Here is a 16,105-nt window from a genome sequence, read left to right as displayed (position 1 = left end):
CCAAGATATAGCACCATGCGACTTCTGGCTCTTCCCAAAATTTAAAACCGTGCTTAAAGGAAATTGTTTTGACACCATTCCTGACATTGAGAGGGTCAAGAAAAAGCAGCTGAACGTCCTTGCAAAAGAAACCTTCCAGAAAATGCTTCCAGTCATGGATTCAACGTTGGAATAAGTGCATTGCTAGCCAAGGACAGTACTTTGAAGGAGATTAAAACAAATTCCATGTAAGCTTATTGCTTTGTTTCTAATAAAATTATTAATCGTATTTTTGATTACAGCTCGCATATTGTACATCATATGAAACAACTATTATCTACGCACATATTGCTATTAACTACAGTAAATAAACTGTATTATTATAGTACTTAATATAAATACATTGAATACTATAGTATATGAAAGCAAATTAGTATGTATTGATATGAATTTCCAAGAAATTAACACACATCGAATTCCCAGAGAGAGCATCTGCTTCTCCTTGCCCCCGATACTAGTGTTCTCAAACGGGTCGGGTCAGGTCAGTCGGGTCAGCTCGGGTCGGGTTGTCGGGTCGGGTCAGTCGGGTCAGTTCACTTTGGTCAACTGAGTTTTAGGTTGAGCTTAAACTCGGCTGGAGTAAAAAACGCCAAATATCTACGCCAATATGGAGTCTGGATTTAGAACAAAACTAGAAGTTGTTTAAGCAAGGCCAAAGGAAAGATTGGATATGGACGACCAAGCCCAAGCAGGGCTGCGGTGGCTCAGTGGTAGAGAATTCATCTCTTATGCATGGTGTCCATGATTCGATCCCAGCTTGTGTCAAGTAGGCTTTGTGGTGGAGAAACGCCGTGTAGTGGGTTTTCTCGGGGTTCTCCTGTTTCCTCCCACTTTCTTCATTCCACCATTTCATTCATTTCTCATGGTCACCATATCCCTTAGCCTCGGTGCAGAATCGAGGGACCTTAAACTGAATATTTCATTTTATTTCACCAAGCCCAAGGACATCTATACAAGAAAAAGATAAAGATTGAATATGCAAGACGAATTGCTAGTAATCTTGCTCCTGGCCTTGTTTTGGTTATCACCAAGTAGCGATGAGCGTATTTTCTTGATTTCCGTATAGTATGAAAGACCATAATCAAAATAACACTTGGTCTTCAATTGTACCGATGAGGCGAGCATTCTTGGCTCTTGTATAGCATGAAAGACCACCAAGACTACGAAATGCAGGACCAAGACTTGATTGCAAGACAAAGAATAAGACGCAGTATTGACGACCAAGACCCAGAGGGTGCGAATTGTTTGAATTTCATTTGTTGGGCTGAAAGTGATGAAATAAAATTAGTGCTTTATAATTAAATATCATACTGTATTTTTAAATTTTAAATTACAAAATTCATATTATGTATCTTCTTACGTGCAACTATATATACTGTAAAATACGTTTTAATTATCGAGAAAGAAAAATCAAAGTGGCACGGGTCCCGGAATCATAAGAACCTATTTTGGAATGAAAGTTGAAGAGTTGGAAAAAATCACAGGTGTTCTCCTGTTTCCTCAACCCTTATCATTGTAGTTAAACAATTTCCTTTTGTCTCAGCCAAGAGACTTTTGCTACTGCATTCCCAGAAGACTCCCTGCTGTCCGATCATGTAAGAACACTTAACTTGAAGAAAAATTTCGTCACATAGAACTAAAGCAAGAAAAAAAATTTCTCCCACATCGGACATTATTATCAGTTATAAAAAGAAATAACCAAACCTCAAAAGTGCCAAATATTCATTAAGATGCATATACAAATCCCCCGCTTGATCTAGCTCGTGGTTAACGTGTAAGACTTTGGTACACGTGGTTCGGGTTTAATTCGCAATGGAAGTGCATTTTGGCGTTTACCCAGTGTCGTGAACATAGTGCTCTCAAACGGATCGGGTTGACCCGACCCGACCCGACTCGGATCGGGTCAGCTCGGGTCCGGTTACGGGTCGGGTCGGTTCAACTCGAGTCGGGTTGTCGGGTCGGGTCAGTGGGATAAGCTCGTGTCGGGTTATCGGGTCGGGTCAACTGAGTCAGCTAGGGTCGGGTTGTCGGATCGGGTCAATCGGGTCGGATCACGGTTCTGGTCAGTCGTGTCGGGTCAGTCAATTCGGGTCACGGGTCGGGTCGGGTCGGTCTCCAACCCGACCCGACCCGACCCGTTGAGAGCACTACCCGATAGAGACGGCCAGTATCGTGTCGTGGAAAATCAGCGCCCGGGGCGAGAGTATACGACTGTGCCCTCATACATATGTTCCAAATAATGTTTCCTCTCTTTGCCTTTTCTCTCTCCCGAATTTTGCGTCTCCTTACTTCGGTGCCCGGGGCCGTCGCCCCACTTGACGGTACTGCAGTTGGCTATGCATACACATACAGTATATTCGTCGTTCATTATGGTAGAGGTGCACATTTACGATTGTTTATGATTTTTTTATTTGAGTATCATATAATGGTGTTCTTTATATAGCATAGTTTTGTACGTATGTTACATAAAATGTCATATTGTAATTACCTAGCAATATGTCATATAATACAAATTACATGTAAAGAAGTATAGTTAAGAAAAGAACATATGAAATTGTACCGCTCAGTAATTCGTTAACCCTGTAATAAACTGTACTTAATATAACTTTATTTTCAGCGAAAGTACGGCTCCAGCTGATTTTTAAACAAATTAGTAAGAAAATTACGATGGATCTACAAACTATCAGAATCCAATATTGAAACTGTAAATGTTATAGATGTATCACTGTGATACCTGTCTACACATGGGCGAATCCAGGGGGGACGATCGGGGGATTGCCCCTCCCCCCAGAATAGGAAACTATCTTATTTTATAAATAAATAAAACCTATCCCAGAGCTTGGAGCTCTTAAAAGTAGCTTTAAGTAGCAGTATTACAACCCACCGCCCCCCCCCAGAAGTCTGTCCGGGATCCGTCCCTATGTCTACAGGCCGACAAACAAACAAACTACTGAATCTCCTAAAACTTCCCGTATTCATCCATACTATAGTTTGCAAGAGTAGTAAATGAAACTCTCATAACGTAAAGTTCTTTTCAATATACATTTGATTCTCTAAGAGAACTGTGCGTCGGAAAGATGTGCGCAAAAGTCTTACTAATTGATAAGTAATACGATTAAACTATTGTGATGAATATGTCGGGAGTAGTGGACAGGCGAATTCTCAAGAAAGGAGATATAATAAATATATTATGTAAGCTGTGGAAAACTTTTGACTATTATAAAATATATTTTATCATATTGAAGGTCTTAGAAATGCTTGATTTACAAGAAATCATATACAAAACAGCTCGGATGAACACTGAATAATTACCCACACACTTTGAGTTTGATTAAATAAGTTACATGGATCAAAATCAAAACTACAAGCTATAAACAAAATATCGTAATGAAAGGTATAAATGTTGTTTGCCCCATAATTACACTAATGACAAGCTGGAAACAGATTGTCCTTCCACCATACCTCTGGTCATTTTTCAAACAATCTTTCCATCAGTTTCTCTTTATAATTTTAATTATACTAATATTAATTTTCTTGTGTTATTTCTAACTCTTCATTCTTGATTTTCTCTTAGACAAGCTATTTCCCACTCTTCTCCACAAACTTTTTTGTGACTTCCTTTTAATGTTCATGCTGTTGTTCCGTATAGTAAAATCCTCTATACGAAACATGTGATGAGCTTTCTCCATAGTTCTTTATTCAACTATGATGAAATACATTCTTCGTTACAAATGCTTTTTTTCATTATTCATATTCTTGTCTTTATTTCCTATTCATAATTTTAGATCTTCACTTACATTTGATCGGGTTTTATTAAGAAATATTTAAAATACAACCTATGAGGCCAGAACATATATTTTAAAGGTACATAATACCTAACATTTATCTAGCCAGCTCAGGAAAGGTCCATGAAAAAGTATTAATCAGGATGATATGCCGCAGGAGTTAGAATATTGACCCTCAGAGTTGCAAAGTAACAGCATTACTCGCTACTCCACAGTCGCTCAGCATTTTGAAAACCCTAATATTAATCTAAAGTTTCTTCATTTAACTTAAATACAATGATGTTTAACTATAGGTGCGTGAATATACCTTATGAAGATAAGTGTAATTGAAAATAAGTAAATTTGAGGGCCTCCTTGTCATTTAGCTAACTGTAATGTAGCGATTAACTTCTAATTTTCACTTACCGTTTACTATATGAGGAATAACTCCATTTGCTGATTTCTTCATACATTCATTTAACTTCGGATCTTCTCTATGGCAAGGAGTAACATAGTGAGCTGAAATAGGTAAATGTTAAAATATGAGTTTCATTATTATGTTTATATGAATCTGAAGCTGATAAACTTAGGATTAGTATTTAGATTTCTGGGCTGTCGGCATCTATGATCATTTAGCCCGTCGCGTATGAGTGATGATGTCCTTCGGCTATCACACTGTCAGAGGAAAGGGAAGGAAGGACGCGGTCTCGGACCTGTATGTTCGGTACCATCCGGGCATTTGGATGGTGTGAATGGGGAAAACACAGGAAACTCTCACTCAGGATGGCTGAGCTAGAAAACCTTTATACCTTTTTGACCGAGTGTCTCCATTGGGAATCGTCCTCAGGACAGCTCTCATCAAAGACAAGAACGTTAGGGATTACTCAAATCTAGTAAAATATCAAAATTAATTTTTCATTAAATATACATGTCATGAAATTTAATTCTTAAAAAGTGAGGGACATTGAAATAGGTTTGAGGAAGAAATCAATAAGAATCAAATTATGAAAAATCCCTTTTACTTTAAAGAAAAGGGAAAAAATATTCCAAGTGTAAATCATTGGGCTTCAACAAAAGGATAGCGAAAGTACACAACATAAATAAATATATGATCGTCTTTTTCCCCTTTCTTTTCCCTTGTTGTGGTTATTACCAGTGCTGTCATTTGGGGAAGGCAGAAGGACAGTTACCCGCTGACTATCAGAAAAAGAAATTACTCTTGTGTAAATAACTTCTTTACAAATGCAAGGTAACTTCTATCTATTTTGTAAATTACTAATACTATTTTTAGCTTCCTTGAGAGGCTTGAGCAAAATGATTGGTGAATTGGTTACAGCAAGCCTTTGAAGTATAAATTTGCATGCATTTGTAAGTAGTTGAATTCGTATTAAGAATGTGTTGGTTTCATTCATATTAACATTATTTCGGCAGAATCGAGATAGAGACAATTAACTAACTGTATGGTACACGGAGGTTCAATGTCGCGCTCAGCAAAGGGCTCCATTGACTTACCTCCTTAGCCAACTAAATCCAGCTTCTATATTGTATTTCTATCTTTGCGAGCTATATCTTAATATTGTTCCCTCATTTGCACCTAAGTCTTTCTAATGGTCAATTTCCGATTGGATTTCCAGTCAAAACTTTGAAAATGTTTCCAATTTTTCCATTCTGGCTACCTGACCTGTTATGAGCTTCCTAGAATTAATGCTCTAACAATGTTTGGTAAACAGTATAAATAATGCAGTTCCTCGTTATGAAGTTCCCGCTATTCCATTCCAATTCCTCGTGGGTCCGAATATTTCTCTCAGGATATTATTCTCAAATATTTTCAGTTTGTGTTCTTCCGTCAAAGTAAGGGACCATGTTCTGCAACCATACAGCACAACAGACATGATTATCGTTTTATATATCTTAAGCTACAGTTTCCTAGACAGAATTTGCGAAGATGAAATATTTTAAACTGAATAATAACACGATTTTCCTGCTTTCAGTCGACATTTAATTTTTTTCGTGGATATGATTTTAGTCTGGTTTATATATTCTAGATATTTGAAAGTATCCACTTTGTCGAACGTATTATTTGATACTTTGACGCATCCACAATTTGCAGTATTACAATTCCCGCAAATTTACATTTACTTATATTTCTCTGCATTTACTTCCCAACTCATGTTCCTGCAAGTGTTTAATAAGATCTCTGCATTTCTTTCTATTGTTTTATTACCATTCCCGATCAGATTTACATAATCAGCTTACGCCATAACTTAGTAAATACCATTCAGCTCTAGGCCCTAGTTGCTGTCTTTGATTTTCCTTATAGCGTACTCCAGAACAAAGTTCAATAATAATAGCGACTACGCACCTTCTCGTTTCGGGCTATTCTCGACGTTTCTCGTTTCAGGCTATTCTCGACGTGAGAGCTCGTGGACACGAATTTTCCTACCCGGACTTTATTTTGGGATTCGTTTTAAACACATATTGAGCTCCTTCGTCGCTAAGCGGTTAGCGTACGCGCCTTTGGCGTGGGAGACCGGGTTCCACTCCCGACGGGAGCTCATGTGGTTCGGATTCCACGTTAAACAGTAGGTTCACGTCTCATAGAGCCTCTCTGCTGAACGGGACGTTAAACTTAAAATCAACTCAACTCATTTAAACACATCTTAATAATTTAACTTTCTTTTTCGGTATTTCAAATTTTGTAAGAATGTTGTACAATGTTCCCTCCTAACCGAGTTGTAGATCTTTCAAAAATCAAGAGCAAAAGTTAGTACCCATACCGGAATATTGTATTTCCATTTCTTTTCGAGCATGTGTTGAATGATAAATATCTGCTCGATAGTAGATCAATTTCGTCTAAATCCGCACTGACAATTTACAATAATTTCATCTGCGTATGAGATTAATCTTGCTAATAGAATGTTTGAGAAAACTTTAGAGGATTGACAAAAAAGAAATACCTCAATAATTTATACAATCAGTTTTGTAGTCTTTCTTGTAAATTAGAACATTGATTGGTTCTTCCCACTATTGTGGCAATTCTTTCTTGTTTCAGTTAAGGAGAATGAGTTTGTATATCTTGTTCCACAATTTTTCCTCTCCGGCTAAAATTAATTCAGCTGAAATTTCGTCTAAACCCGGAGATTTGTGTTTCTTTAATTTCTTTATAGGAATTTTTGCTTCTGTTCGGTTAGTAACTTACTTTGGAATATATTTTTACTTTGGAATATATTTTTCTACTCTGCACATTTCTTTTTCCCCACAAACATTAGTTCTTAGCAAATCATTAAAAAAAAAAAAGATCTTTTCATCTATTCAAGATGCTATCTGTATCTATGAGAATTTCTCTGTCGACTTTCTTCAATATATAAGGACGCGCTTAATAGTCTTTCTTAAATTCTTTGATGCCCTTATACACCTCCCGAATGCTTTTGTGCTTACTACTGTCTTCAAGTTCATTAATTCTAACTTTCAAAAAATCGCATTCCTTTTCTTTGTAAAAGTTTTGAAGTTTCCCGCCTGATGTCAACGAAATTTTGTGTAGTTATTTCGCTTGGATTTTGTAGCTAAGGCAGTTTTTCTTTAACCTTTCCTCTGCTACGTAGTTTAGTCCATTCCTGGTCAAACAACGTATTTTCGCGTGCTTCGATTTTGCTTTTGCTGAAATTTTATTGTTATCTCTAATTTCAACCCAAGTATTCTCAACAGTAGTGTACTCCGAACCTTCTAAAATCGAGAATTTATTCGACACTTCAACCTGGTATTCCCCTCTTGCCTATCTGTCCTGTAATTTCTTTAAATAAAACCTTTCCATTTTTAGGTGTTGATAATCTCTCGATTTCAACGATAATCTCTCTCTTATTATGGCTTCTACCAAGTAGTGATCAACAGTGGTAGAGCGTTCACCTCTGGTGCATGGGTCCTGGGTTCAATTCCAGCTCGCGCCAAGTGAACTTTGTGGTGGAAAAAACACCATGTGCGTGGGTTCTCCCGTTTCTTCCCACTTTCTTTATTCCGCCATTTTATTCATTTCTCATCTTCTCCATCTCCTTTAGCATGGCCGGCATAACTATTTGACGTAAAACTTAAAGATTTAATTCAATTTCATTTCAGGTAGTGATCAATATCAGTCAACTCCTCTGAACGACCGAACATCGATTATACTAGACTATCTTCTTCTATCTATTAAATCGTGATCAATTTTATTGTGTGGGTTTCCATCTAGTGAGGTTAAAGTGTATTTATGAGCATCGCGGTGTGAGAACCTCTTTACTATAAGGTTTTTGGATTTTGCAACGCCGTTGTCAATACTTTCATTATGCAAACTTTCATTCCTTAAAATCGGTTTGAATATATCTTCTCATTCAAATTTCGCATTGAAATTCCCTAATAGAATTTGCATGTAATATCGCGGGAGTTGATCAAATACCCGTTCTCCTTCGTAAAAACTGCCTTTTATATCGTCATCCTTATCTGCTGTTGAGGCATGGGCATATAAAACCTTAATATCACACCACGAACCCTTAAGAATAATAAGTCTATAATTAACAAATTCAACCTGTTTAATTGCTGATGTTATTCGTTTGTGAACGAAAAATCCTGTTCCTAGTTGGTGATTTTTATTTTCATCTCCCTAAAAGAAAACTTCGAACTTCATTGCTTCTTTGCCTTCTCATCTAACTTCTTGAACTCCTACTAGGTATATCCTGTATTTCTTTAACTCATTCGCTATGAATTTTAACACGCCTACCGTATAAAGACTTCCAAATCTCATGTCTGTTTTACTTTGCTGAGGTCGTGCTAAGTTATCAGTCCTGACTGAAGGTTTCTGTGAAGGTTTCATTTTTTTTTTTTTTTTTTTTTTTTTTTTAAGGATGAAGTTTTTAGCCTCACGCCAAATCCTGAAGCTGAAGGATTACGCTTTATCATCTGTCTGCGATTGCTTGTTCAATATATTTGCAGCTAACCTTTATATCTAGAGACATTCTCCTCGATCCGCAAAAAGAGAATGTGGCATGTCATGGTAACAGGAACCCACATTAACGGTTGAGAAAATATAATTTTTAAACCATTATGTTGTATCTAATCAAGAAAATGGTATAATTTTTGATGGAAGTATAGAATACATAATGCCTCCATAGAAATTCTTACCTGAATACACTAATCAGCCAGAACAACATGACCTCCTATCTAATAGTCGGTATATACACCTTTGGCACGGATAATAGCGGCAATGCGTCTTGGCATGGAAGCAATGACGTCTAGGTAGTTCGCTGGAGGGCGCTGGCATCACACCTGTACACACAGATCATCTAATTTGCGTAAATTCCCAAAGGGCGATGCGCTCTGACGCCAAGTTCAATCACATCCCAGAGGTGTTCGGTTGGGTACAGATCCGGCGAGTTTGGGAGTCAGCACATCAATTGGAACTCGCTATTGTGCTCCTCGAACCATTCCATCACACTCCTTGACCTTGTGACATGGCACATTATCTTGTTGAAAAATGACACTGCCTTTGGCAAACATGGTTGTCATAAAGGGGTGTACGTGGTCTGCAACCAGTGTACAACAAGCCTCGGGCGTCATGGTGCCTTGCACGAGCTCCAATGGACCCATGGATGCCCACATGAACTTCCACAGAGCGTAATTGAGCCGCCGAAGCTTGTCTCCGTCCCACTACATGTATCAAGGAGCTGTAACCCTCGAAGACGACGTTTCGAACCCTCCCATCAACATGATGAAGAAGGTATCGGGATTCATCAGACCATGCAACGCTCTGACACTGCACCAAGGTTCAGTGGCGATGGTCATGTGTCCATTTCAGTCGTAGTTCCAATGTCGTCGTGTTAACATTAGCACATGGAAGGCCCGTCGACTGCGGAGGCCCATTGTTAGGAGTGTTCGATGCACTGTGTTCAGACACACTTTTATTCTGTCCAACATTAAAATCTGATGTTAGATCCGCCACAGTTCGCCGCCTATCCTGTTTTACCAATCTACGATGTCCGATATCTGTAATGAGGGGTGGTGTTCAACCCCTCGACGTTTGGACGTCGTTTCACCTTGGTTTTACCGCTTATTGAAGATAATCACCACAGCACTCCTCGAACACCTGACAAGTCGTAAAGATTCCGAAATGTTCGTACCGAGCCTCCGTGGCATTACAATCAGACCTCGGTCAAACTCAGATAGATCGCGCCTTTCCCATTCTGGACACGACCAGCACCTTCACTGATACTATTTATAAATGCACAGTACGTCTGTCTGACTAGTAGGCATTCCTCGTCAGGTGACACTGCTATCTCCTGGACAGGTTTATATCGATTCGTGCGTTTATTACCATTTTTTGTTTAAAAAGGATTTCAATATATCAAGCGTTTTTTTCTAACTACAATTTTTTAATGAGAGAATTAATTTAATTTATCAAGAATCAGTTCTAGATATCAAATATGATAAATACTTCCTAAGGATGATTTTTTGCTGTTAAAATAGGAAAACGTGTAAGATTCTTTCGACTGAAGATTATATAATTAGTTTTCTTGCAGTTAATTTCGAAATCAATTGACGAGCACCAAGTAGTGATAAATTCTAGAAATGTTTTAACTTTTATTTGGCCAGTATTAAGATTGTCTGTTATTAAATACATCATAAAGTATTCTGCAAATAATAATAAGTATATCTTTTTCCTTGTAATGTTTTCATTAAGCATATAAACGTTAAAAAGTTTACTTTCTTAAATTTATTCCTTGCATTAATGCTAGTGAAATTTATCCAGAAGAATTATATTTATTGTTCCATTTGATGTAGGTTTGCCTACATATATTGTAAATAAATCGAATAAAAAAACACTAGGCATTTCTAATTTATCCAGTTTCTTTACTGCAGTGTCTAATGAGAGAAAGTTATATGCTTCTTTTAGATCAATACTAACAGCCTCGGGAAGTTTTCATTTTTGAAATGTCTTCCAGGTGTCTAAGACAAGTGGACCCATGCATATAAACGTTGATACATTTTTGCGGAACTTTGTCATCGTATTTGGGAAGCACCGAATGTGTTCCAAGAATCTTTGTAGTCTATTTAATACTAAATATTTTAAAGTTTCTTTAAATAACAAGATAGAAGATTAAGATTGCCCTGAAACTTTCTGCCTTTCTAATGAGTATTTTAGGTTTACACGTGGAAGGAATTAGAATTATCTTCCAATTGTAAAAAAAAAAAAAAAAAAAAAAAAAAAAGTTTTGTAAATGTTATTGAATAAGAATTTACTTTAACAGACAGATGAATAATATGTGAGAAACAAATACCAGAAATTCGCAAAGTTGTATTATGTTTACTTCATCTTAGTGCATTTTCAAGTTTCATTTTAATGAATGAAATTTTTAATTTCGAAATGGAATTAGATTGAAAATATTCAAGTAATTCTATGTTGTAGCTACTTACACTAAGGAATGGGGGGCTATTTTTTGATGAACTTCATCAATTCAATTATAACAATGCACGTTAATAGTACAGTCAAGGACAAAAGCTCCTTCCGTTTGATGAAACTAGTTTTGCAAATAACTTCATATTGGAAGGACTAGTTGAGTACAGTAGTCAGGGGTGAACGCAGGGGGTGGGTCCTGGGGGTCCGGACCCCCAAAATTTCGACTTTTGTGTAAATTTAGCCTAATTTTAGGGGCAATTTCAGGAATTTTAATATAAAATACACTCATATTGAGTTTGGCCCCTGCCCGAAATAAATTCCTGCGTACGCTACTGACAGTAGTGTATATTGGAACCACAACTGTATGCTTTCCAGCTATAATACCATTATTTCCAAAATAAATTTTATCAAACGGAAAGAACTATTGTCGATGACTGCATAATTGTTTTCCTGAGTTAATTGTTTTCTGTAGTTGAAAAAATGTCCATATATTGATTGACTTCTGGTGTTTTGAAATGAAATATTTTCACAAATTTTGTGCCAATATTTTCAATTTCCTGGAAATTACCTTTTTTGTATTTGAGTTTATTTCTTGATATTCTAGAAAATTTGTTTTTTTTAAGGAATTTTAAAAATATTTTTGGTCTCACATTTATGTTAATTTGACATTCTAATGTATACCAGAATGGTTTGCCATGAGATCTTCTTTTTTTCAATTGAAGGGGGGAGCGCAACAGTGGTCTAACCCACTTTTTTAAAAAATGGAGAAAAATCAAGTTAAACACATGTGGTATTTTGTAGAATATATATGTGTACAATGTATGACACATTCAACCACTTGGAGTTGCTTTTGGTGCATTTTACAAAAAGCACACGTGTTTAACTTTAACTTGATTTTTCTCCATATTTTAAAAAAGAGGGTTAGGCCACTGTTGCGCTCATCACCTCAATTTTTGTATGATATTCCTCATGTTCTATTTTAGACTTAGATATATGCCATATAATGTTCTTATTTTCAATGTTGACTTCTAATTTTTAAATTCAGGTCTAAAATTTAATGTATATGCATCCCATATGATCTGTGTAGTCACTTTTTGAAGTTTCGATTTAAAAAGAATGGTATAAAATTCTAAGGTTTTATTAATATTAATTTTACAAACTGAGAATTCTGTAATTATTGGAAAGTGATAACCACCTAGTGCGTGAAAAGAGAAAATCAGTTATGGTAAATATACTGTTCGATTTTAACTAATGTTATATCTGGAGCTTTTTGGTATTTTGTGAAATGAAATGAAATGAAATCTTGTAAGTTTTACGTCCCACAGTTATGCCGATTAGGCTAAAGGTGACGATGATGATAAGAGAGGAGTGAAATAGCGGAATGAAGAAAATGGGAGGAAACAGGAGAACCCCGAGAAAACCCACGAGCACGGTGTTTGTCCACCACAAAGTTCGAGGTGGAATCGAACCAGAGACCCAAAGCACCGGAGGTGAACGCTCTATCACTGAGCCATGGCGCCCCTCTTTTGGTATTTTGTGTAAGTCACGTTGGAGTCCCAATATTCAGTATAATATAATAAGTGCCGGATTTACGTATAAGATAAACAAGCTATAGTTTAGGGCTCCACTTGCTTGGTGGCGCAAAAAATTTAAAGAAAAAACTGATTGTAATGTAATTTCCAAATAACAAAAAAAAAAAAAAGCAAATAAGATAAAACTTACATTCAAAAATGGTATTTTGTTATGAACTAGGCTTTTATGAAGCAAGTAATAGGGCTTTATTTCTCAGGTCCACTTGTAATGAAGTCCCTGTTATGCAGCCCTGCTTGTAATGGGACCTCGTTTCCATTTAGATATCCACTATATCCATAAATTAGCATATAGCATATATTCAAACTTATAAAACGGCGACATTTTGTCGCTGAAAAGAAAGCTTAACGTATAAAGAGCCCCTAAAGCTTGACACATAAATGGCCCGTTTCAATAGCTTAGGGCTCCATCAAACCTAAATCCAACACCGTGTGCGTGGGTTTTCTCGGGGTTGTCCCGTTTCCTCCCACTTTCTTCATTCCACCATTTCACTCATTACTCATCATAACCGTCTCCTTTAGCCTAACCGGCATAACCGTGGGACGTAAAACTCAAAGATTTCATTTCATTTCATTTTTCAAACCTAAATCCGGCACTGAATATAATGGCTATATGTTAACACAATCTGGAGGGATTTTCCTTCAATATTGTCTCTCAAACTTCCACATAATTGACCTTGAGTATTGGTGTCGTCAGTAATAAATTATATTAATGATATTTTTCTAAAAACAGATCATTCCCAAACGTTATATCTACTTTGGGAGAACATGAAATAAAGAGATTCGATATTTTATAATTATTAATTTGGATTGCTAAGAATTAAACATACAAAGTACGAACATTTAAATTAATTGAAATTTGTTTCAATTTTGTATCCTGGCGTATGACAATAGCTACACCTCCATTTTCATAATTTCTAATCTGTTCTTTTATGTTGTAGCCTTTTATCATAAAATTTGGTTATGAGAAGGCTACGTTTCTTGAAGAACTAACAGGTGAGGATTAAATATATAAATTAAATGTTAACGCACAAAATTTCGTCCCCTTGAGGTTTGCATATTCCACTGTAATAACGAAGAATTCTGTTTAGAGCCCTGATCTATTACTTGTTAATGCGTTATAACACTAACGTTATATATATACACTACACGAAATATAAATTTTCAATTTCGTAGAATCGGCTGCTAAAATGAACGTGAACACATTTACAAATATGCTTTTCTTTGTACAGCGATAAATAACGTGCGCCTTGTATGGGAGATGGACCTATTGTTCCTTTTAACAGTGTCAGGATTATTTTATGCAGTAATTGCCATCACTAGCAATTTTTAATGTAGGCAAACTAGGCCTACTCCCTCCAAAACCATCAGTTGCCTTGCCAAGCTGTCACAGAACACTTGTTCGTTACATAATTTTGGCAAAATTTCCAACTCATATACACCCTGTTTAAAAAAGAATATACGTATTTCAAATGCATATATTTATTAAACTTAAAGACATACGAATATGAAATTTTTCACACACACATTTACGAACCTCTCAAGTTCAAATTACAGTTCAAGATTCAAATTACAGATGTTCAATATGTCCTCCATCAGCGTGACGAACAATATGACATCGATACTCAAATTCCTCCCATATTCGGGCAAGCATGTTCTGCGTCACTGATGTTATGGCAGTACGGATCCGGTTGTTCAATTCTTTCAGGTTCTGTGGGAGTGGTGGTACATAAACGTTCTCTTTAACGAAACCCCACAGGAAGAAGTCACAGGGTTCAAATCCGATGACCGAGGAGGCCAGCTGAGACATGCTAAATCGCCAGCTTCTTGACGACCAATCCAACGGTTCGGTAGAGTTTCATTCAGATATTCACGCACTTGGCGACTCCAGTGAGGGGGGTGGCCCGTCTTGTTGAAAAATGAAGTTGTCTTCGTGCAGCCTCGAAACAATTAGTTTTGTAACATAGCAAGATATTGCTGACTGTTAACTGTGTTTCCATTAAAGAAGAATGGGCCGTAAACAGATGATCGGGATATCGCACAAAACACATTGACTTTGGGCGAATCTCGTACATGTTCAATGACTGCATGTGGGTTCTGTAGGCCCCAAATTCGAACATTTTGTTTATCTGACCACTAACACAGAAAGTCGCTTCATCATTGAACACGATGCGTTCTGCAAAAGTGTTATCTCTGTCAATAGCATCCAGAATCTCGTTACAAAATGCCACACGTTTGCGTTTGTCACCAGGACGCAGAGCTTGTAACAGCTGTAACTTGTACGGCTTCATAACCAACCGACGTCTCAAAACACGCCAAATTGTTGTTGTCAATTCCCGACTGCCACGACGAGTTGATTTTGAAGGACTACGTTGGAAAGCAGTTTGAATTCGTACAACATTTTCTTCAGGAACACGAGGGCGGCCAGGACTTTTCCCTTTACATACAAATCATGTATCTACAAACTGTCGATACCATCTGCGAATGTTCCACCCATTCGGAGGATTAATTTGGTGCCTCAACCTGAAACGCGGAATTGCACTTCGCTAACTCGAGAAAGCAAAATGATTTCTGCTGCGGAGTAGCCATTTTAAACATAAGACGGTTACCAAGCAAAACAGAAGACAACTGACATCTAGCGACTATTAGGTATAATATGAACTAGACTATGTATTCGTTTCTCCAATAGCCGAGCCGAGGCGCAGCGATTGATAGTTTTGACAAAATAATTCTTCGTAATACGTATATTCTTTTTGAAACAGAGTGTAGTGCAATAAATAAGCAAACTTAATAATAGTTTGACAATTCTCTAGGCAGTAGTTTTTACGATACTTATGGAAGTGTAAATACAATGCATATGCATATTCGCCCATGTTATTACAAGTATACAACCACATTATATTATTGACTGTTACAGGGTAAATGAAGAATGAAAATGACTTACTTTGACATGTTATGAAATTCCAAAGAATGTTGATTTTTTGTTATACAATTTTTCCTAGGAACACAGACAATCAATAATGAAACATACATAAATTACTATGCAGTCTCACGTGAAAAACCCCTCTTTATCCTCTTCCAATATGACGGATCGTGGGAGTTCTATACCATCGAAGATCTCTCATCAGGGCATCTCTAGTTCTTTATATTATCTCAATGACTGTACACAGTCAAACGGTTCAATAAAGATAATGTATGCCATTTTCCCTACTCCCTTGAGAAGGTTTTTGAATGAAAACAAGGTGAATGGATACAGAACTTGTGGATTGAACAAGGTTTCAAACTGTCAAAAA

Source organism: Thermobia domestica, chromosome 8 (genome assembly GCF_964235325.1).
Source record: "Thermobia domestica chromosome 8, izTheDome1.hap1.1, whole genome shotgun sequence".
Taxonomy (NCBI): Eukaryota; Metazoa; Arthropoda; class Insecta; order Zygentoma; family Lepismatidae; genus Thermobia; species Thermobia domestica.
This window is presented reverse-complemented; position numbering follows the sequence as displayed.